Source organism: Talpa occidentalis, unplaced genomic scaffold (genome assembly GCF_014898055.3).
Source record: "Talpa occidentalis isolate TD23 unplaced genomic scaffold, MPIMG_talOcc4v2.1, whole genome shotgun sequence".
NCBI classification, from domain to species: domain Eukaryota; kingdom Metazoa; phylum Chordata; class Mammalia; order Eulipotyphla; family Talpidae; genus Talpa; species Talpa occidentalis.
The window spans coordinates 93,706,843-93,730,218 of record NW_026555331.1 but is presented as its reverse complement, the minus strand read 5'-3'; the positions used below and the strand labels follow the sequence as shown (position 1 = coordinate 93,730,218).

The following is a 23,376-nucleotide window of genomic DNA, read 5'->3' as shown; positions in this document are numbered from 1 at the left end:
ATACATCTAATAAGGGACTTACATGTACAATTTATAAATAACTTATAGGTTAATAATAAAAATAATGGCCAATAATCACATGCAAAAGTGCTTTATATCATTTGCCATAAGGGAAATGCAAATCAAATCACAATGATATACCATTCCACAGCCATTAGGACAACTGGAATCAAAAATTCAGAGAATTACAAGTGTTGGTATAGAGAAATGATAAGATTTTTACCTTGCTGATTGGATTGTAATAAAGTACTGCCATTTTGGAAAACAGTCTAGCAGTTCCTCAAATGGTTAAACACAGTTAGTGTGTTGGGCCTCCCCGGTGGCGCAGCGGTTGAGCGCTGGGTTGCGAAGCTGTACGCGGCCTCTGCGGCGCCGGTTCGATCCCCGGCTGCTCCCCGGACACCAGAGGAGGGTCCCACATGGCGCGCAGACCTCTCCTGCCGCCCGCTGCTCCCCTCAGCAGTGTACTTCGGTCCTTCTGCCTGCTCTGCTCTCTGCTCTGGCTTTGGTGAATTCTCTCACCCTCCTGCGCTTCTGACTGTACCCAGTGCATGTATAAACAAAACAAACAAACAAACCAGCAAACAAATAAATAAAGCATGCCTCTATAAAAAAAAAATAAATAAATAAACACAATTAGTGTGATATCCCGTAATTCCACTCCTATGTAAATGTCCAAGAAAAATGAAAGCATATGTTCAGACAAACACTTTTACATTACTGTTAATAGCAGCATCATTTATAAAAGTCAAAAGGTGGAAACAACCAAGATGCCCATCAATAAATGAGGAGATACGCAAAATATAGTATATTCATACAAAGGATTATTAATCATACATAAAAATGGATGAATTATTGATAAATGCTACACCATAGATGAACCTTAAAAGCGTTATATTAAGTGAAAGAAGTGAGTCATAAATAATGATGTGTTACCTGACTCCATTTATATAAAATGTCCAGAAAAGGAAAATCTGTAGATAGGAAGTAGATTAGTAATCTATCAGTAGATAGCAAAATAGGCGAATATCTGGGGGACCATATCTAAAGGATAGGGTATCTTTGAAAAGATGAAAAATTTCTAAAATTTACTGTGATGATGGTGTACATACTGGTGAGTCTACTGAAAAACATTGAATTGTACACTTTCAATGGGTGAATTATATTCCAATAAAGCTGTAAGAAGAGTCTGTCCTAGGAATGGTGGTTTAACTTCTTCCTCAAATAATATAATGTTCACCAATGAGGTGGAGCAAATATTTGTGGGTTTTACTATTTTTCATTCGAGTGATATTTACTTATTGAGTGCTTTTGCAATATGCTTTCTGAATTGAAATGCATAGAATAATCATGACCAACATTTATAACTCTTTTTAAAAACTATGACCTTGTAAATATAACTTCAAATGTCATGACAAAGTTAGACTAGAGATCAAATTCATCTATTTGTAAAAGAATTTAAATTCTTTCTCCATTTCCTCTGAATAAGCCAGTACATTTTTCTATCTATTTTGAACACATTAATATTAGAATAACTCATATTAAAAATGAGTAATCTTCATTATTCAAATTCTTTTTAAAGACTGCAGTCTTATGTCCATTAAACTATGTCTATTAAGTGTATGTATACATATTTTATATGAATCTACTCTACCATGTACAATTTAGTTCCAATCAAAATGAAATCTAAGATTTGTTTATTAGATACAGAACTAATAGGAATCATATTAAACATTTTATCTAGGATAATTTGAGGAGTGTTTATTAACAAAGGGATTTATTACAAAGCAATGGGCAGAACTAAGAGGACACAAGCAGTGGAGTTGTCACCACTTAGACCTCAATGGACAAAGCAGGGAAAGGGAAAAGGAAAATGGGAAAAAAAAAAGAGAGTGAGTCAACACTCTTGAGAGGAGATAACTTTCTGGTTAAGGACCAGTTGACCTAGCAAGTCTGTGAGGATTTCACAGGGAGAAAAAGGGACAGCTTGAGCTCTATGTGGAACATTTTATACAAGTATATATGTGAAGAATGATGATGTTCTATTGTGCTTGCATTCCTCTTGCTCTTTGTTTTGAGATCTTTTCTGCTATTTTCCATTATGTCCAAAATAGGTCTCAGATTTCTAATATGACAGTTCATCAGAGACTTTTATATAAACCTGGTATAATTAACTGCTCTCGAAGTTGACAATGGTCCCAAAAGCTTTGTAATAATGTAGACTGCTATTCTAGATCACAGCAAATAATTTTATTTGTGACATAATAGCTTCTCTTAAAGGTTAATGAAAATGTGAAAAGTAAAATTATAGAGATTACAACTAAAACAGTAACTTTAGATATTTGGACTCTAGAAAAAAATCTGTATTTGAAGGGAGCAAACAAAAATCTAAGTATAATTTCAATTTAAGCTAGAGAAAATAAGTGGACAGTTCCTCACAATTATTACTGGATAATGTATTACTTATAAATAAAACTTTGAAATATCATCATTTTTTATAATCTCCAAATAGTATTTTAGAAGGCTCATGTATATCCTTTAGAAATATAATAAACTTTGGATCTTAAAGGGACCTTAGAGATCTTCTAGCCCTTTATCTTGTCATTTGATGTATCACTTGGGATGTAAAGAAAAAAGTGATTTTCTCAGTTCATTCAAGTTTTCATTCAATGGGCACGATGAAAGATGAAGCCAGGTAAGAGATTCAGAAGAATTTTTTTTAAAAAAATAATTCATTTGTGTGATTTCTTATTAATGTGCATATATATATACATGAGATATATATTAAAAATGGTGAAATATATAGAAAATATAGATTATTGAATAGGAATAGAAAATCTTTAATGATTCTAACTTTTATCCCTTCTATTTATTTTTTAAAATAAATATTGCATTATAATATTACATTGTATTATAACACATATTTCATGGGTTCATTGTGGAGAATTAATATGTACATATACTAAATGGATTTCAATTCTAAAAGTCCCAGTCTATCCTATATCATATCATTGACTCTTTTTTCCTCATTTGCCTACCCATATTCACCCTTTCTTTCTGGTAACCACTAATTAATCTTATAGTTCAAAAGTCTGTTTCATTTAGTTCAATTGTTTGTTTACTCTTTCTATCTGACCAGCCTGGTTAAGGAGTTGCCTGGCATTTTTCTTTACTGTAAAGTTACTGCTTTTCACCTTTTCAGTTAATAGCTAATTTATGGGGGGACAATTTGTGACCACATAATTAATCTCTCCAGCATCCAACGATGCTGTTAGGACCATCATTCCTTCTATATTAGTTGTCATCTTAATCTTAGAGGACCTTCCTCAGCTCTTCCATTTATTTATTCATTGGTTTACTCTTATTAGGTCATATTAGCTATTTATTCATTGTGATAAAGTTTATTCTTATCATTATTCACTTCAATGTTCAAATTGTCCCATTTTGGGGTATGTCCCCACCATTATTTGACCATTATTTGGTCTTTTGACATGTCCCCTCCATTATTTGACCACTTTCTTACTTTCTGGTGCAATAACATGTAACTGCATCTTTTAAATATAACCATGACCAACATATTCATACAAATTCTTCAAGTTATTTTTTGCATACACCTACCTCTCAATTCCCCTCCCCCACATGCATATTGACAAAAGCATAATTGTGTTTTCATAACCACATTTTCATTCCATAGTTTGGGTCTATAATGCTATTTTAAAACAAATTCATTGCTCATGACATAACAATATGCTAATGTGAGTTTGAGAAATCCAAAATAATCTTGACTGTGACTGAAATTTGAATAGCATTCATTCATATTTTACCAATGTCATTTTATTTTTTACTAAAGACTTTCCTTATCTCCAGTTTCTGATCGAGTTATAAAGTTTAATTAAAAAAAAATAAAATTATGTACCCTTGCTATTCTTTCTCATTGTGACATATTTTTTCATTTCTTTATAACATTCATTAAAATTTTGTATTATGAAACTTAGTTTTTCTCATAAATCTGTTATCATCATTAGACAATAAAATCCAACAAGTCCAGAATGATATATGCACTTGCTTTCAACCCTTCAATGCCCTAGCACAAGTTTTGACACCTAGTAAATGCTTGGTATTGGTGAGTGAATCAACCAATTAGCTTAAAGAAATAATATTCAGGCCTTATGTACATAGTGATACACATATTGAGGGAAATAGCATTGTGTAAACAAATTTTAATAAAATTTAAAAAATGTGTCTTTTAAATCTTTTTTTTCATATACCTATGATTTCAGTGTACAGAAAATTGACATAGCTAGTTATCTTACTAGGTGAGTGTTCAAATCCAAAATCTGAATGGCTACTTGTAAATTTTAGCTGCACAGTTCATAATTAGATCTGTTAATTAATTCTCAGTTTTCTCAGCTATAAAATGCTATTCATAACTAAGATTCATATTACTAGATTATTTGAGGATTAAATGAAATAAAACATCAAACACAGGTACACTAACCACATTTATTAAATGTTCTAAATATTAGGCATGATTATTACTGTTGTTATTGCCTTTCTCATTATTCTGGATTCATTACTCATGTATAGATTTTATGAAATTTGAGCAAATGGGAACTTGCCTGAAAAAAACTGAAAGAGGGAGAATTTTATGCTTATTATGGAGCCCTCCCTTTGTGAGGTCCTTTTATTTTATGGTTCCTATTTTACCTTGAGAAAAATATAACTCAGACTTTTAATTTTCTGCCATGTTTATCATTAACCGCTTTGTCCTGCAGATCTATATATAATTCAGGTTATAATGTTCCTCATTTATGGGATTATTTATATTTGCCCTATCTGGTCACATTCTTCTTTTTTTCTTTGTATGGAAATTGTTGCTGTGCCCCTCAACCACCAAGCAAGTGTCCACATTTTTCTTAAGACTTTCAAATGCCACCTCCAATCACTAAGCATTACCTTCGTGGTTTTGTCTTATTGTTCATCATCACTATGAAGATAGGTCCTTACACATTAATTCCCCCATTCCGCCATGAACTCCCTTGACTTATCTAACAGCAGCCTGGCTCACAGATAGGGCCTATTAAAGGTTGAGTGGGAGGAGAGGGAGACAAATGAAGTGAAAGCTAACATCCATGAGCAGTCAACATAACTCCCTCTTCTCTGATGTATTTCCTTAGGTCTTACTAATTTGAAATTAATTTAGTTAAGAGCGAAGAAGCAGTTCATATACTTGATCTTCTGTTGATATTTTCAAAATTGTGCTACCTCCTTATAGGTAGAACCAGGCACTACATTTAGAAATTTATTAAATGCTTTTTTGATAATTATGTGATAGAAGAAAGTAGAGCAGAGGGGAAAAGGCAACTAATTTAGAAAAAAAAAATTCTAATACAGGAAGAAAGAAACATGTTCAACCTCCCTATGCTGGTAATTTGGGAAATATAAACTAAAATAATGAGATGCCATTTTTCTCCTATTTTACTGGAAACAAAAAGGAAAACTTTGTTGCTATCAATGAGCAAGTTTGTTGCTATATCAGGAAGATTATACTCTTGTATAAAAATATAAATTGTCTGGCCATTGCCATATTTTGATGAATGCTGGTGGAAGACACAAGAACCCTGGGTTAGAGATGGAGTATAACTTATTATTTATAACAATAGCAGTATCCAGAATAGCAGCATTTTGGCACTGATTCCCCAATCCCCAATTTCCAGAACACAACCCAGAGAGGGTCAGATAACTTTTGTCTAGGCAGTAGGTGCATAAGAGAAAAAGGGCTCTGAGCTTAAAGGAAACTTATATCATAGAATAAACATTCCTTTCTTTTGTTCTGAAGGGAGATATGTTATTTTTCAACTCTATTCATAATACATTCTGGAATAAGATAGTGCAGAATAAGGGACAGGCAATGCCTTGCCAGACAGAAATGTGACAAATTCAGGTATTATTACTTAACAAATTCAAGTATTATTACTTGAGCATATAATATGGTAATATCTTTTAAAATTATTTTCCTTGACCTTGAGAAACACTCATGGGGAACTATGTATAAAACCAAATATAAAAGATTCTCACTGCGGCACCATAATAGGAAAAGACTTGGTCTAAATACTTTGTCTTTGACCCTTTGTTTTCTCTATATTGCACAAGTAATTGATAGATGGATGGTTCCAGTATTATCTTTCTTCTGGCTTATTTAGCATAGTGTCATCACTTCCAGCTCCACCCATAGAGCCACACACAAGTGGCATGAGTTTTTCCTTTCTGATACCCAAGTAGTATTCCATTTTGTGTGTGTATACCACGTCTTGTTGCACTCATCTGTTTGGGGGCAGTTGGGTTGTTTCCATAGCTTGATGATAGTAACTAGTGCTTCAGTAAACATAGGACTGCAAGTTTCCTTTTTAATTAGTGTTTTTGTATTCTTTGGGTAGATACCTATCAGTGGAATGGCTGGGTCATATGGCAGAGTCATTTTTAATCTTGTGAAAAATCTCCAGACAGCTTTCTTTAGAGGCACATTAAATTCTTTTTCTCCACATCTACCCAGCACTTGTTGTTTCTGGTCTTTTTTATATAGGCCATTCTCACAGGACTAAGGTAATATCTCATCGTGGTTCTCATTGTATTTCCCTGATAATTGATAATAAACATTTTTTATATGCCTGTTATCCGTCAGCTTGTCTTTCTTGGAGAAGTGTCTGCTTAACTCTTCTGCCCACTTTTTTAATCTTTATTATTGATTTGTATGAGTTCTTTATAGCTCTTTGATATCATTCTATTGTCTGATGTATGGTATTCAAATATTTTCTCCCATTCAGTAGTGTTTCTCTTTGTTTTAGTTATAGTTTCTTTCGTTGTGCAGAAACTTTTATTTTTATGTAGTCCCAATTGTTTATATTACCTTTTGTGTCTCTTGCTGCTGGGGACATAACTACAAAGACATCACTGAAGCTTGTGTCATGGAATATTTTGCCTATGTTTTCTTCGATATATTTTATGGTTTCAGGTATTTCATTCATTTTTGAGTTGATTTTTGTGTATGATATGAGAACATGCCCTAGTTTCATTCTTTAGCTAACAGTTGTCTAGTTTTCCAAACTTTTATTGAAGAAACTTTCCTTGTCCCAGCATACATTCTTATCTCCTTTGTTTTATGTTACTATCCATATAGGTATGCATTTATTTCTGGGTTCTCAATTCTATTTCATTGATCTCTGTGTCTGTTTGTGTTTCAGTATCATGCTTCTTTAATTTATTATGACTTTATAGTATAGTTTGAAGTCTGGACGTGTGTAATATTGTCATTCTTCCTCTTTTTTGTGAGGATTGCTTTGGATATTCATGTGACTTTTTTTGAACTGACAAACTGATCCATTTTTTTTTGTTGTTGAACTCACACACACACATATATAGACACATACATACCATACATATGAGAAACATATAAGAATAGACAAAATATCCTATGGCTGTACGCCAACTTCATGATAAAGATGGACACAATTGGAATGACAGTGGAAGAACATTATTGCTTGTTTTTATAAAATACATTATCATTGATTTATGATTTGTTTAAGTTCTAAAAGTTAATTGACAAGTGTTTAGGGAAGGAGAAATAGAGGTATCAAAGACTATTTAAATTATCTGTTTTAATCAATTGAGTGGATGATTGTAAATCTTGGAAACATTGAGAACTTTAGAAAATATATAGATATTTCAAAGTACATAATCTTTGTTGTGAAATTTTGTGATGTGGAGACTTCTGGATGGAAGGTCTCTATTCTCACCTATCTCACTGGCTGATTTTGAAAATTAATTGTATGTAACGTTATCATGCCTAATCACATTAACACTCTGTTGTGAATCTTATGACACATTGAAATTTGTGTGTTTTTTTTCCACTGGCAATAATATTTAAAGACAGAGTTTTAAACTGAAGAGTTACCTTTGAAATTATGCACATGGATATATATTTAACTAAGCTGAAAGGACAAAGCAGCCATCTTTTTGGAGTGCTTTTAGTTAATCAGTATTTGAAGAATTGGCTGGTTGTCCTTGAGCCTGAAAAGAATTCCTGTTTGTCTTTGTGTTGAATTAAAGAATCAGGCATTTGCCCCAGTAATGGAGGCATCGCTACTTCTTGCTTGGCCATTCCACCACCAGATGTATGATATAAATGCTCTAATGGATAGTGGTAGACTAGGAACATAGGAGATAATCTGATGCAGGCAGATGCTAGCAGTCAAGATTGCTTAAGCTGTATTGAAATTTCCTTTGCACCTGGCACTGGAGGTGTTAGCCATGCCAGTTCAATACCCCCAACACAGATGTTCTTGTTGTACCACTTTGTATGTATAACATTTAGGTTTCTGTTCAGCTTTGCCATAGTACACATAAATACTGTAATCCAAAGACCACCCATTTATTAGTGCACCTGCATCTTCAACCAGATTTCTTTCATTCTCTTCAATGAGTGCTCAACATTTTGGTAAAAAAACAAGAGAGCCATAGGGTGAATAACCTTTTGTATCTGCCAAATAGCTTAACAAAATGATGTTGATGATGATAAAAAAAAAATCAGATCCAAACAAACAAAAAATAAAAATTGAAACTGTTATGAAAACAAGGAACTCAATTGAACAATATTCAAGCAAAAGATATCTTACTCACTTCTATTTTAGAATTTATCTTTATTTCTTATTAGTAAAGAAGATAGATTCTATTTTAGATTATTTTTCCAAAGCAAAATTCTTTTTTTCTACAAATGGCAGAGTGATAGAGCTTACCTCTTAAGGAACAGATTTCCCTGAGCGTCAACCTCTGACGCCCCCTTTTTAAATTAATAGGAGTGGAGCCTGCGCAACTGAAGACTGGATATGACCTCCTGAATGTGGGATAAAAAAAAACCTTTGGACGGAAGCAAGATCATTACTCTGGAGAATAGTCTTATGTAGTTGCTGTCCTACTGAAGTGGGGAAAGGGCATCAAAATGTTTTGATCTTGTTTTTATAGTTGCAAGCAGTGTCTGTATCTTCCCAGATAGCTAATTTTGAAATATATCTATGAAAAGGGATTTCAGTGCTATTTAATTTGGGTTTGTGGGGGAGATGGAACTGCCTTTCATTATTCATTTGAAACAAATAAATGTTTAAACATGAGCTACATTTTAAAAATAGATGAATGGTGATGGTTTTTAAAGTTTTTTTCATCCGTAGTAATAGTTTCCCAGATTATACTCATGTCCTGCTTATTTCCCACTCAGCTTATAGCCAGTGTTTTCTGTTTGAGACTTAGCCATGCACCCAGCAGAGGAAAGAGAAACAAGGTATCCATCATATCAGTATTACTCTAGTAATTTAGTGATTCACTGCATAGAACACATATTTTACCAAGAGACAAGCTAATTAAGGAAGGAAGAAGAGAAACCAAAGGAAGAATGAAGAAACAAAATGGATAAATGAGAAAATAAAAAAAGAATCATATCCCAGGGGCTGTTTATATGCTTTTGTTTATTTCTGACAACTCTTGGAACCCCATAATAGGAGTGAATAAATATGAGGTATGTATTCGGTCAATACTTAGAGAATCATGCTAGCTGCAGAAACTGGTACTCTTGTATTCCAAAATTAAAGACTTCAAACTACAACACCAAAAAATGAAGAAGAAACCAATAAAAGTCAGCATCCAAAAGGATTCTAAAATTGATGCAGCTATTTTCATTTTGAGCTCTTTTGTTCAAGACAGAGATACTGACATACATGCACCCAGGTACAAAGAAACCTCAGCTGATAACTTAGAAGAAAGAAAGAAGACTTTCTTTCTCTAAAAATGGAGAATCAGACTGACTGGTGATCCTTGGCATCCAATGAAATGGAGAACTGTTTGAAGTAGAACTAGAACCCCCACTAGTATCTTGCCTCCGGCATCAAAGATGAGGATTAAATAGACTCTACTTCTTTATCCTAGATGAGTCTTCATTCTCTTCAAGTTTTTAAGAACTTCTAATACTGTACTCCCACTGTAGTTCAAGAATCCACACATTACTCACTATTCCTTTTCTATTCTCAGGCTACTTTTCGGATTAAATAAATGTTCTTATTTATTATGTCCATAGTAACTATTGAGTGTCCAGTCCTATGCTGAGCACAGTGTTAAGTGTGTTGAATATATTCTTTTACTGGGCATTTTTTATTTTAATTTATAGATGAAGGTGCAGGTGTTTGCAAAGATTAATATTTTCAAGGTCATTCAATTAATACTTCAAGAACAACAAACTGGGGCCTCCCTGGTGGCACACGTGGTTGAGCGCCGCACTGCGAAGCTGTCCGCAGCCTCTGGCAGCGCAGGTTCGATCTCAGTCAGCGGCGAGAATCCCACATGGTGAGGCAGACCTCTCCTGTCTCGCCCGCTGCTCCCCTCAGCAGTGTTTTCAGTCAGTCTGCCTGTTCTGTTCCCCGCTCTGTCTCTGGCGAATCCTCTCACCCTCCTGCGCACCTCACCCTCCTACCCTCTGGCCTGTACCCCGGTTCTTGTATAAAAATAAATAAATCTTTAAAAAAAAAAAAAGAATAACAACAACCTGGTCCCAGAACTTACATTGTAAAGCTTTACTGACATAATAATATAAAACTATAAAAACAAAATTATGTTAAAATATTCAAGGTCACATGAGAAATTGTGTTGATAAATCACATTGAGTTTTGAAATTGTTAATTAAAAAATGTTTTCCTTTTCTTTGAGTATGTAGTATAGAATCCGTTTCTTCTCTTTGTTCAACCTGTACACTCTCACCCTGACTGTTTTCATGCCCTCAGTCCCAAATACAATAAAAGGGTGGAATTAAAAAGCTTGCTACCACAGGATGAAAATCAATTTACTTCGACATGTATGTCAATCAGGATTTATACTTGCAAACAGTAGGATCCATTCTGGTGTAAGAAAAGACAAATTTATTTAATGATATTAGTAGTTCCCAAATCTCTCCATTGGACAGAGAATCAGGCTTAACAACCAAGACATATGCAAATTACATCGTTTAACTTTCCCACAGGTAACTCGACTGTCACTATGTCTGAGCCCCAGAGCAACACATTGCTGTAGAGATGCAGCATGCAGGATGCTACCGTAGCACTTCTAACACTGTGCCCTTAGAAGACAGTGTCTCTGCACCATCCAGGCACAGTCACTTCTGCCTGGCACCCATTTCTTTAAGGCAGTGAATTCCAAATTGAAATCAAAAACTGGTGTGCCTGATTGGCAAAGTCTGGGTAATATCCTGGTGGATTACACTCTGATGGATCACATGTCATTCGGTCAAATGCTGATCCCAAAGAAGACACAGAGAGTGAGCTTCTTCAGCTAAAGGCAGATTTTTGTTTCTGAAACATAGGAGGTTGCTTAAAAACTGTTGGGCAGCAAGAACACGTGACAAATGTCTTCAGCACCCAACAAGGGAAACAATATGTTAAAATGGTTAAGTAAAAGTTATTTTTGACACCATACATATTTTCCCCTAGTGTGGGTTTTCTGTATCATATGTGCCTTTCTGTTCGTTTAATATTTGCTAGTAACTGATGTAAGTTGTACTTTGTCAAGGTGATCTTTTTGAAGCACTTTGATCTAAATAAACCTCTTTGTATTTCCCACAGCCTTGTGGTCTTTTCCGGAGTCCCCATGCATATCATTGTGCAGTATGTACTCTGTAAATTTGAGGAGTAGTCATTCACTTGATTAGCATGTGAATGGTGACCCTAGTAATGGGTATACAATCTGCACACCTGGATGCACTGCCTGTAGGTTTCATGACCTCTAGAAATCAGAAGCTTTTTTTTGTGTGTGTGTGATTGTGCCCTAACTAGCTAGCTCCTATTTAAGTGCTTTAATGCTAAATATTCTGTTTTATACATATGAACCTTCTATGAACAGAGTTGAATAATTGCCACCCTTGGAATTATACTCATTAAGAGTATAGAGGAATATATGAGTGGACAAAATCAAAATAGATACCCATTTCCAAATGCTATTGTTGACTTGGTAGTTTATTATTTGTACCTCATTCAAATTTAATATTGTAGAATAAAATTACCAAAAGCGAAAATCCTGCAATTGTTTTTGTATCTGTCCTTTAGTGTGGGTGCAGAAACACTTGACAGTATAGAAAAAACAGTTTGCAACTTTTTTTTTTTTGGCTACTGTTCTTTTTGATACTGGCCCCCCAAGCAGAGATTATTCGCACATCTGTTGATTTTTTTTCACGTTGCACACATTTGCACCTTTTTTTTAATGTTGACTGAATCACTTAATTGTAGAGAAGCGTTCATTTTAATGTAAATCTTACAGTATTACATGAGTGAATGTATGAAAATAGCTTGGAACAGTTTAAATTGGGCAGAATTCTGCTTTGATCATAATGTGCCTCTTCAGCATTAAAATAAACTTGCAACATATGCTGAAAAACGTGTAATAAGTAAGTGCCTCTTGCATGGTGACTTATCTCAAAAATATAAATCATCATTTAATAGAATTTGAAATCCACAAAATACTTCTAACAACTAACAATATGATATGATTAGCATCATAAAGACTGATAAGTACCTGTCTGATGAAAAGAAAGAATTTTTTTAATTTTAAAAATTGTTCCAATTGTAATCATTTTTGGAAATGTTTTTAAAGAGAATATTTGTAGGCAGTTATAAAACACTTTATTATATTGTTACAAACTTACTCCTAATCTGTTCATGCTGCTTAAAAGTCACCAAAGTATGTGACAAATTGGTTTCACTCTTTAAAGCAGCCAGTAAAAATAATGAAATTATCGATATTGTTGATCATGAGGAGAATTGAGGAGAATTAGAAATAACAAAGAAATGCCCAGCAAACAGAATGGCTAGTTAACAACAGCTTTTGCTTTTACAAATTAATAAGATCTCAACAAGTAATGACAACTGTTCAAGAAATCTTTTAATTGGGTTTCTTGAAATATAGGGAATAAGTGTGGAATCTTAAGCAGAACCCTAGACACTCACTGTTTGTGAACAAATTATCTTCTCCAACTCACTTTCCCCGCTTGTATATTTGTATCAGAAAGAAATATTTCATGTTGCAAGTTTTAAAAATAATCAACCTAACAATGGTTTCAGCATAGTGTCAAGTTTTGTGGTTATATTAAATCGTGAAAAATGTGGGAAACTAAATAGAACCAGATAATTATAAGAAATAATTACTGTGTGAAAGATAATCCATCCATATTTACCTTGCATCAAAAGGAATACATTTGTCACTTCAAGAAATTTTCTCTGAAATCATGAGTCATTTTTCTCTAACTACTACACGGTACAAAACAAAATCAAAGGTGAGTCGATCTTTCTTTTAGAGACAATAATAGAGGACAATTAGGAATACTTCAAGTGTACTTAATACAGTACATTATTATTAATTCAACATGTTTATTGATTGCCTGCTTTGTGCCAGGTTGTGCATTTGGGAATCTAAAACCAAAACAAAATAACACCAGACATCAAGCAACAGAGTACATGTTTCTTATCCCTAATTTTAAGTTAGTTTGGAAATAATGTTCATATCTTCAGATATCTTGGCTCCAAGAAGTCTTCTTTGTGGAGTTTCAAGAGCTCTGTGTAAAAGAACCACAGAGCACATACTGCTTCCCCATTTGCTTTTCCTTCAGCTTTCCCCCATCTTGGTTGGTGCCATTGTCATTGGTTTGTCTTACAAGCTTGAACCAGCACATTATCATGCCTTGTAAGACTCCCCACTCCATTGTCATTGTACTGTCAAAATTCTTCTTTCTAAACGACTTTCCCTTCCATGCATATGGTTACAGTCTCACTTTAATTCCTTGTCATCTCTCAAGTCTCATTCTCAACTGAAGGATCACTTCAGTGAGTCTCTAATTGATCACCTTGCCTCTTACTTCATTTTCTTACAATCTGTCTTCCATATGATTCCCTAAAGTGTTGTTGGTGTTGTTGTTTTATGCAATCCAATCACTTCTCTACTTAGCTATCAAATCTTAGCTGGTTCCTAGTGAACTGTGCAGAAAATCCAAACTCCCAAGCATTGTTTATAAGGTCCTTAATGATTGAGTCCTCATTGCTTTTTTTCTCCTTACTCTTCCCCTTTCTATTTATAATCCAAGAAATGGACCTTTTTATAGTTCACTGAACATGCAACTTTTCTGAAACATGGTTTGCCATATAACTTTCTTATTCTAGAAAAGGTTCATTCAACTCAACATTGGAAAAATGAAATTTACCCTCAGTATCATCAGTTACAGAAAGACATATTCTAACCTCCTCCCATTCCAACTCTCCCCACTCCCAACCACCATCCATAGATTTAAATACTGTCCAATTTGGGCAGTGTATACTTCAAATATGTGTCTATTGTATCATTAAGTTCATTTTTTCTTACATTTCAGTCCTTTTTTATGGTGAAAAATTTGTATGTAGAATTAGCCAGCTGCACTCAATTTAGATGATCCCAATTTGGTTGGCAACATCCAAAGCATCCTAGTCAGGTGCCAGTGGAACATACACCTTCTTCTCTCCGTCAGGTCTGATCAGAGTGTTGACTTTGGCCCCATCAATGTCATAGAGATTCTTCACAGTCTGTTGGACATGATGCTCATTGGCCTTGATATCCACAATGAGCACAAGTGGATTGTTTTCTTCTGACTCGGTGGTCAGGGGGAACTTGATGATGGTACAGTGGTCAAGCTTGTTTCTCCTGGAGTGCTCTTTCCAGGATATTTGGGTTTCCTAGGAAGACATAGTATCTTGGGCTTCCAGAAGGTGGGGGATGCGTGGGTCTTCTTTCTTGTGGCTTCGCATGCCTTCCAGTACTGCTTTTTTGACTTTCAAAGCTCATGCTTTGGCTTTGACTTTGGGAAGATCCCGGGCCTTCCTTCTTTATTTTTGGAGCCATTTTCATGAAAATGTTCTACATCTGAGTTCTTTTAAGTATACTGATCTCCTTGTGGTTCAGAGCTATAACTTCATTCATGTTCATTTTAGTTACCGTCCACAATGCCTGGCATGGAGTGACCTACTGAGCATCTATTTGGGCCTCAACTTAACCCTATTGTATGAAATAAATGAATGAATAAGATGTGAATGTTAAATCTATTATGAAGTAATATGTATGAAAATGAAGATAAAATTTAAGACACGAATATTAAAATTCTTGACAAACTTCCTAATCAAGATGAAACAAAATGATATAGTCATGTATTCATAATAGCTGTGTTCGAAATGGGCATGTTTTTATGAGTAGTATAGGGGGAAAGTCAGAGTTGTACTAAAATATATTAATAATGATCCCACTCAACAGTAAGGAGCTCTCGTGTAGTCCATTAGACTTTGAGATAACCAAAGTGCAAAGTGGTAGGTGTCATTTTTTAACTGCTAAGTCTTGCACTCTGGAGACCACTCTATATGAATCTTTGATTTTATGATTGTTGGCTCACAGAGTAGTAGGTTTAGTGCCCAAGGATGCTAAAGACTTTGTATTTTTAAAACATTAGCAGTGGGGTGCTGACAGAAGGAAAACACTACAGGAAACATGTTACTAAACCTTTCCTTAAAGATACCAGTGAAATTTAAGTAGGAGAGGAAGGGGCAATTGCCACGTCATTGGTGGCTAACTGGTGGCAGTTGGGCCTGTTTAAGGAACAGAAAATTGTAGTTTGGACAAGGGGTGAAAATGCACAGAGAAAAATTTTCATAATGAAGTGATGATTACGGATAGTTGAATGCCCTTGAAGGAATACGAACGAATGATATGTGTCCATGAAGAAAAGAGATACCACCAAAGGATATTGAAGATGATTGATTTAGCAGGAATAAGAGCCAGAAGTTATGTCACTCGGGTGTAATTCACTTGCCAGTGAAAGAAACCCAGTTCAACTGACTAAGCAGAGCTAGACCCTTTTTATCTTAAACGTTTGAAGTGATCTTAAAAGATACAAAGTATTTGCTCATGTAACTGAGAAATCCAAGACTAGATTTGGGAGTGGCTGAGTACAAGTGCTCAAGCCACCAGAAACCTGAAGGACTCCTTGCCCTGCCAAGACCTGTTGCCCTCCAGGCGCTGCAGACTTATTCCTAGTTCAGAACTGACAGGGAAATATGAACTTCCCCTTTCCACTGTTTTGTTTTAAGAGTTTGCTTGTCTTGCTCAACACTATATACTCAGCCCTTATCCAGGCAACTAGTGCAGGACTTTTGTTTTTGATATATTTTGATTTAACCTTTTTTTGTTCTTATTTCTGAGATGATAATAAGCATGTGGTAAATAGAAAAAAATGTCTTTTTTATGTCTCTATGCAGAGAACAAAGAAATTATATACTTTGTCATCACTGTAACTTTTATTTCAAAAATCATGAAGCAATACCATAGTAAAATAATTGCATTAATTTAATAGTACAATAAAGGGCTTCATTGCAGTAGGCAGCCGCCAAGGTGCCATTTTGTTCTACTTGCCAATCCACCCCACTCGACTTGTTTCTACTGTGACCTAAACTTAGAACACCGAGGCATCATCTCTTCATCCCTGTTGCTTGTAGAAATAAAATCAGTTGGGTCTTATTTCTGCTACTGAATTCATAGGGAGCCCACGCCTATCCCACGAAGCCAACAGAGTACTGACCTAGTTGTTCTGCTACCCTTTGATTCATGGGAAAATGCTTTTTACTTCATTCTGTGGAATTTGGTGTTCAGGGGACTAATAAATATGATTGCTGTAAGTAACAAAATTTGGGGTCTCTGGCTACAGAGGCTTCTGTGTTCTGCCAGCCTCCCCAAAATCGTGGAAAACTAACATGATAGCTTTCAACAAAGGTAAAAATTTCAGGTGCTTCACTTCTTGACAGTGGGTACTCAATTCTCTAATGAAAGCTTCCCTTCTCACCTGGTTGTCCCTAGAGCCTTGCTTGCTAGTTCTTATTGCCCTCATTCCCTGCCTTCAGAAATTCCTTCCTTGTATTGATGATCCATGCAAATCAGATTCTTTTACTTGCAACTCAAATTACATGCTTTATAATCTGTTTAGTCTCAAAAGTTAGTTTCAATCATTTGTTGAGGAAAAAGGAAAGAAGTGAATAGTTGTAGAGTACATCTCCCAGACACCACTGAATAATTCAATTCTTTGACCCTCTTCCCACACACTTTGAGGCCAAAGACATGTGTTTATCCATCCAAAAGGAGTCCCTTGGCTCCTTCTCCTTGGACAGATTGGTCTATTTCACACCTGGTGACCTTGGGTAGGTGATCTATGTCAGAGAGAAGTTGTGATTCCATTTGTAGATTTGCTCAATACCTACCTTTTCCACTGGATGGACGCCTGACTATGAACTTGTCAAACAGAAACCAGGTGCTCTTTGAAATGTGTATCTCAGTTATACAACTGCTGTTTGAAAAATAGGCCCTTCTAATATTGTTTTTCCTACGAAATTGACACTCATTCTGCATTTTTACCTGACTAAGAGGAAAAAAATAATAGGATAGCTGCACACAGCAGCATTAAACTATCTGGTAAAAGTGGCGATCAGTCCAAACACATTAAAATTCTATTTTCTTTTACAAGTGTTTGCTGCAGATGACCCCCACTGATCTTAAATATATTTCTGTATCTGTAACTGAATAGAGGTTTTCCGTACAGCATGTTCTAATGGCACTCTGGCCTTTAGCCAACAAGGCACTGAATAAGGCTATTTTTAAAATACAGAAACTGGGAACAGCTGCAGCAATCAAATTTGATAAAAACAGAGAGGAACTTTGCTTTTTTTTACGGTTTGTCCAAGTTTAGACTTCTTTCATAGAACTGCTTTTGTTCTGTTGTATGAAGGGCTACAAGACCAATACAGTGAAGCCCTTTTAAACAAATAACTTTTAAAAGAATATGACTAAATAGAATAAATTTTTCTTTATACCAAGAGTATCAATGTAATAGTATTTAATGTTATTTTTTTAAAGGATATATCTCATAAGAAGAGTTTGGAGAATGAGTTCTATTAATAAAGTTTGTATTATAAAGACGTTTTAACTTCTCCCAACCCCAAAACAACTCCTGGAAAGGAAAGAAAATCCTTAGTTTCTTGGTGTTGGAGATCTTAAAGTTTGCATGTCTCTGTTCTTTTATATTCTGTAGTGTTTTTAAGGGTAAAGGTACTTCAAATGTTACAATTCTACTTTTCACATTACTATTAATCATGAACGTTGTTGTATTTTCTAACAGCTGGATTAATATCACTGCAGTTCTTTTATGAAGATCAAATGACATTGCTTTTTAAAAATGTAAAGGAAAACTTTTTCACAGAGACCTTTTGTACTTATCTGAATCCCTCAACATGTCTATATACAAGGGCTTATTCTTTTTTTTTTTTTTTAAATCAAGCTCTTTGGAAACTTGTCAGTACATGATTAATAAGTATCATGAGGTAAATAGTGAAAACCTCCTCTACAGTAGTAGGATGCAAGTTCTCTCTTCTAAGTGGTTTCATATGGGGAATGCATTTCTCTGTTAACTTCATAATTGACAAAACAAAGGGGATTGTATTTCTTTTAAGTATTTACAAATGAGATTAATTTAAAAATTCCATCCAAAAGAAACGACTTATGTCAACATTAATTCAATTTAATAATCCAAGCATAATATAATTCTTTTTCTGTGGCCATAAAGTTAGAAAATAACACGATCCTACTGCATAGAAAGGACAAAAGGGAGGATATATACAAAGAACAGAATCCAGGTGTATAGAAAGTGCACTTACTTTTTAACAGGTAGTCCATTAGATATGATAGTCCAGCTGTCTACCATCTATTTTTTTTTTTAAGATTTATTTATTTATACAAGCACTGGGTACAGTCAGAAGTACAGGAGGGTGAGAGAATTCACCAGAGCCAGAGCAGGGAACAGGACAGGCAGATGGATGAAATACACTGCTGAAGAGAGCAGTGGGCGCGGCAGGAGAGGTCTGCGCACCATGTGGGACCCTCATGGGCGGCCGGGGATGGAACCTGCGCTGCAGAGGCTGCGGGCAGCTTCGCACCCAGCGCTCAACCGCTGTGCCACCAGGGGAGGCCCTGGGCCCTGTCTACCTACCATCTATTATAAGCTTAAAAAAAAAAAAACCAACAAATTAAGCAGTCTTCTCTAGTCCAACAATTCTATCCTAGAGGCCTTAGTGATTCAAGAAGTGTTCCTCTTTGAATGATGAGACAATGATGGTATTAAGTGTTTGTTAGCATTTGAAACGGTGTCGCTTCCGTTGTCCCGCCCTGCTTTTCGGCTGAGAGGTATGTTCTCAGTCCAGTGACAATGACCAGTCACCAGACATCTTAAGCACACATGCTGTTCTAACCAGCAATTCTTCCTGTTGTGCTGAATGTTGAATTCAGCTGGTTTTTCAAGGGTTCTCTGGCAGCACATGAGATTTCAGTCTCTCATCCTCTATTTTACTGATATTAAAAAGTTCCAAATGAAGTTTGCTGAGATTTAATTCTATTTAGTGATATAGCCTTTTTTTCTGAAGGTAGACTGCCAGAAGAGAAAGATTTACTTTTGACCAGCAGTGCTTTTACATAAATGGTCTAAGAGACACAGTAACTCTGACATAATAGTCTCTCCAGCAATGTTCATATGAAAGCAGGGTAAATTGGACATCAAAAGCCATCTCTGTTATACAGAGAGATTTTAATGTGAATCACTATTCCTAATCTTTATATTTTATCCTTATTTTTGTTTTCACCAAGTTTATGTGTTCATATGCATTCCCATGTTTCAAAGATTTTATAGTTTTTTCACAAGTGTTTTTCACATTTCATTGAATCTAAAAATCAGGAAACTTTAGAAGCATATCTTTGCATTCTGTAATATACTTCCAGACTGTAACTGATTTTTAAGGTCTTCTAGGAATTGAAGGTAAAGACTACATAGTTTTGTAACACAATATTGACACTGCCCACTAATAAATTGGATTTAATTTGGAGTTTTTTACATTGTTGGCACTGCTGAGTGTTTGGAAGAATAGGGTTGTAATTTTCCCAGTGACTTCATCCTCTTAGCAGGCATCAGTGTTAGGGTGCAGAGTATCTGTCCAGAAGCTATTCAGAATTTGCTGACATCAGCTTTCATTCATGAGCTCTTGCTTTGTTTAGAGATGGTGCTAATATGAGGAGACACGTGAAGTAGTTTGGTTTATGGAAGAGGGCAGGGAAGGCCTGGTGCTGTGAAAACATCCCTGTATACTCTAATGGCTCATTCACACAGAAAACAAGCGACAGCCTTCAGTCCTTCCACAAAGCTTAATGAGAACAAACTGACTCAAGAACCCAGTGTTTAGATTCTTTGCTAGCTTGAACTGATCAGCTTTCTGCTTGTATTTACTGAGACTACACATTGCCCATTGCATCCGTGATTGCTGTGGGAAATCTTTAAGCTGTTTCTCTATAAGCATTGTGAATGAAATGCTTATGATTTCTTGGGTTATGTGTCCTGGTGTGCAGATCACTTTTCAAATATACCAAAGTAACTGGCAGGCCCTGGATTACTTTGGTCACAATAAGGATGTTATTGACAATATGCCACACTGTGATTTCTCGTCTTCGTCTTTTTGGATCCATTTAGGGAACTTCAGAATTTTAGAATGAAAATACATAAAATAATAGTCAGCTCTGGCTGGTTGTTTGTAAAAACCAGATGGCTTTCAAAGAGATGATCAAATCCATTCTTTAAAAGTCATTTTAAAAGTCAGACATTTGATTCCACTAAAAAATATGTGTGTGTGTGTATACACACAGTGATTTATAACTTCAATTATATAATCTTTTATTATATAATCATTTTATTATATAAACTTTTGTCAAATTATATGTATTTCTGTGTATGTACCTTACCCCTGATTTTTCAGATTTCATCAGGAAATGGGATATTTCACACTGCTAACTTTTCCAATAGTGAATTGAGACTCTAATCTTTTCATTTTCTACATTTTAACTATTTTGGATGGAAATATTACCACAAAGACTTTGGAATGTGTTAACCATTTTATAGTGATTCTTCAGAGAGTATAATTCACACCTGACCTGGACTAGTTATTATAAATGAGTTCTGTATTGTGTTTTACCTTGGTGACCACATCTGAAATAACTCAGTGATATGATTATTAGCAGTAACATTTTCAGATGTTACATATACACATATATATATATGCATATATATATAATTTTTTCACTTCCATCATTGATAGCCTCTAATTGGTTTGCTCTTACTGTTGTCAGTATGTATGCAGTAATATGGAATTTAGGTCAAGCATACGTAATTGGAAAACTAGACTTTCAATTATATGTGAAAAGTCGAACAAGTAACATATTTTCCTCATCAATAAAACAGGAGAATAATACCAGCCTTGAAGAACCATTGAGAGTCTTAAGTGGGGAAATGCCTGTAAATTCCCTAGCAAAGGGCTTGCTCTTAGTAGGTACACAATATATATGTATATATAACCCTCCCCATTTCCTTAATAGACTTGTAATCGTATAGTATGTTCTCTAAGTTGTTGAAGTTTGCTTTAATATTTACATAGTTGTACCATGAAACAGAATCCATAGAAATAAATTTTGGCATTGGTTCTTGCTACTTACCCCTTCTAATTTCTGGAGATCAAGGGGAAAAGCTGTTTATGCTTGTGAGAAGTAAATCTAAATTAAGAATCAGTGGGCAATAGATTCACTTTGATGGATGAATTTCATTTAAACCTTGGCTTCTTAAAAGTTTATTCTGGATCCTTGGGCATATTTAGATAGTTGAAACATGTTAGAAGGCATATAATCTACTTACACTCAGAAGGTACAACTCCATAGCTAGTCTGCTCTCACCCTGGCCAAATCAGGATAGAATCATTGATGATTTTATTAGTGATTTATGGTGATTACAAAACATCCCCTCTGAGTCAAGAATATACCCTAGGACCTGGGCTCCCGCAGTGCTGCCAGGTGTCCTGGCCACCATGCACAAAGGCGGGCACCCTGCCCTTCACGTTGCCCATCCCCATTTCTTCCCTCCAGTGCACACTATATTCTACGAAATACTGAAATGCTACAACCCACATTCAGTCTGTGTTTGTAATGCACCCTCCTCTGTTCCCTCGCATATGGCAGTCTGAAACAATTACATAATGAGACATATTATCAGGGCATAACTGTCAAAAATGAAGAGACTAAGCTATGAATAATATTCATATTAGCTGTGTTGCTCCTATGTTCTCAATCTATACTATGCCTCTGACTTTCAGGTATTACATTCACACCCCAGATCACCTGTATAACAAGATAATGCAGCATTAACAACAATGTTCAGGAAAAGACTTACAAAGTCAAAGGCAAATGAAACTCTAAAGTAGGATTTCTTTCCAGTTTTAGTGCTGTAATCTTCTTTGCCAGTCAGATGAAATCTACCTACTTTTCTCAGTATTTAAAATATAAATGTTAAATTGTGAAATAAAATATTTAAAATTATATAATAAAATAGACTAACTAAAGAAAACCAATGATATGGAAATGCTGCTAAAATTGGACTTAATAATATATGTGCTTCTTTATTGATAAATTAACTTTAAAAATCTGAGGGTGAATCATTATTAAGATGTTAAACTTTGTTTAAATAACATTTTGAAGTATTGTGATGACGATAATGTGATATGGAAATATCTGTGAATGACAAAGTATTTGTACTAAAACTATGGTTTCTTGCCTAAATTTATAAGTGAAAGAGATGCTTTGGGGGTCTCCCTAGTGGCACAGGGGTTAAAGTCTCTGTGCTATCAAACTATCTCCAGCCACTGTGACATGAGTCCGATCCCTGGCCAAGGAGCTAACCCATATGGCGCAGCAGACCTCTCCTGTCTTGTCTACTGCTCCCCTTAGCAGTGTATTTCAGTATATCCACCTGCTCTGCTCCCCACTCTGGTGAGTCCTCTCACCCACACATCTCTGATCTACACCCCAGTTCTTGTATGCATAAATAAATAAAAGAAATCTTTTACAAAAAGAGATGCTTAATTTCAACTATATGTTAGTGAAAATAAAGTATTTTTCTCCATGCAGGGTCAGTGACTCTTACTGTAATGTGACCCAGTTTGGGTTATTTCATTAAGCTTTTCCCTCTGAAGTACCTCTTCTATACATTCTGTTTTAAATATAAAAGTGCCAAATATGGCAGATTCTCTTGCCTCTCTTACTCCCATGGAGTCGTTTGGAAAGACATATTAACTCTCAGAAATGTACTACTTTTTCTCTTCAAAAGTATATCCCATAACATTAAACTGAACAAAAGCATTATCTTCCTGAGGCTGG

At 35.2% G+C, this 23,376-nt stretch overlaps 1 protein-coding gene and 1 pseudogene across 2 annotated transcripts in view; one reads left to right on the top strand and one right to left on the bottom strand.

Annotated features, from left to right (window-relative positions):
- The window catches only part of DGKB (diacylglycerol kinase beta), an 835,840-nt gene that overhangs the window by 780,657 nt on the left and 31,807 nt on the right, over positions 1 to 23,376 (top strand). The window lies entirely within an intron of this gene.
- Positions 14,496 to 14,949, bottom strand: LOC119242919 (60S ribosomal protein L23a-like; annotated as a pseudogene).